We start from the raw sequence: 1,792 nt of genomic DNA on the forward strand, positions 1-1,792 counted from the left end.
GAGATCGCGCCATTGCACTCCAGCCTAGGTAAAAGGAGTGAAACTCCGTCTCAAAAAAAAAAAAAAAGATTTATAAATGTGAATATTTGTGAAATGCAAATAAAGTTTCTATCATTATTAATTACTTATGATAAACTATACAAAAAATAAGACCTCTTCCAGTTCTAACTGTCTATGTACAAAATATAAACAGGAATATTCATAAATTTAATGGGTCTTCTCTACCACTCACAATTTGCTAACCCTAAGATATATGTCCAGAGAACATGAACAACTATATAGACCTTTGGGTTTTTTTGTTGCTTTCTTTTTGTTTTAAGAGACACGGTCTTACTCCATCATCTAGGCTGGAGTGCAGTGGCACAATCATAGCTCACTGCAGCCTTGAACTACTGGGCTCAAATGATCCTCCTGCCTTGCCCTTTCAAAGTGCTGGGATTACAAGTATGAGCAACTGCACCTGGCCTGCATTTGTATTTATATCTAGATATCTAGGTACAGATGTACACATATCGACTTAAACATTTCATATATCCACTGTACGTGTGGGGTTAATATTTACCTGGTGCTTCTCAGATTCCTGCATTCCCCACTGAACAAAATCCTGTGGTATAAGTGTGATATACATATCTCTTTTGTTATTAAAATTATGAGAGTCTCACTCACCTATAGCAATACTCTTAATACCAACAAGATAAGTCTATTTCTTATGATCTTCTGTTCCTTGCTGACACCGCTCATTAATACGAACACTGAAACATGAAGGGTAGAGGTAAGGCAAAATGGGCTTAGGTAGTTGGGATGTTTATTAAAGGCTCTGAAGTACCACATGGGATGAAGTTTTATTTATTTATTTGGCTGCCCCAGCTGGAGTGCAGTGGTGTGATCACGGCTCACTACAGCCGTGATCTTGACTTCCCAGGCTCCAGGTGATTCTCCCACCTCAGCCTCCTCAGTAGCTGGGACTACAGGTGTGTGCCAACATGCCTGGATAATTTTTTGTATTTTTAGTAGAGAGGGGGTTTCACCATGTTGCCCAGGCTGATCTTGAACTCCTGGACTCAAGTAACCTGCTTGCCTCAACCTTCCAAAGTTCTGGGATCATAGGCATGAGCCACCATGCCTGGCTGAAGCTTTTAGATTAACTGGAGGATACAGAACTTAGGAGTCCAAAAGGAATTTTTTGGGTTTCAGGGATTCAGAAAATCTTGTGAGGTTACCTGAGGAGGTGGGGGTTCATGAATTCAGTGCATACATAACCCAAGGTGTCGTTATTTCCATAGTCCACCAGGGTTAGCTCTCTGGCATTGAAGATCATACATACCTGGGAAAAATGGAGTTGTTATACGGTGGAAAGGCTACATGAAGAAAAACAGATGTGCGAGGTGTACTGTCAGTTCAAGGTGACTCCCACTTTTCTCCTTGTTCTCCTACCCTGCCAATTTCATTCTCCCTGTTTCTTTATCTGCTGTTTCCCTATCCCTTGCAACTTGCCATCTTTATGACACAGAAGCTAGAAGGAGGCTTATGGAGATGGTGATAGTGAATCAAGCTCTACTCACATTCTCATTTTCAAAGGAATACTTCTCGTTGCCATCAGATCCCAGCCAGGCTATCTGTAAAGGAGAAGACTTAAGAAGCAATGTGGATAATTACCCAAGACAACGCCAAAAGAATGACAGGTTGGGAAGCAGAAGGACCATATTTAGGGAGGCTTTGGCACTACACAAAAGCGGTGCTGTATCAGAATTTGCTCTGGTCCCTGAGAGGAACCAGAGAGATGTTTCTGAGA

The 1,792-nt window shown here is 41.5% G+C and overlaps 1 long non-coding RNA gene across 2 annotated transcripts in view; it reads right to left on the minus strand.

Moving 5' to 3' along the window:
- Positions 1 to 1,577, minus strand: part of LOC119470956 — a 6,686-nt gene extending 5,109 nt beyond the window's left edge. Inside the window, exons 1-3 of one of the 2 annotated variants that reach the window (XR_005199944.1) lie at positions 1,563 to 1,577; positions 1,325 to 1,358; positions 667 to 752 (exon numbers count right to left, since the gene is read on the minus strand). This is a non-coding gene — a long non-coding RNA (uncharacterized LOC119470956). Of the gene's footprint in view, positions 1 to 666; positions 753 to 1,220; positions 1,359 to 1,562 lie in introns of both variants that reach the window. The other variant, XR_005199943.1, reaches the window with a different exon arrangement.
- Positions 1,578 to 1,792: the final 215 nt, after the last annotated feature.

This window comes from Cebus imitator, unplaced genomic scaffold (assembly GCF_001604975.1).
Source record: "Cebus imitator isolate Cc_AM_T3 unplaced genomic scaffold, Cebus_imitator-1.0 Scaffold1, whole genome shotgun sequence".
NCBI classification, from domain to species: domain Eukaryota; kingdom Metazoa; phylum Chordata; class Mammalia; order Primates; family Cebidae; genus Cebus; species Cebus imitator.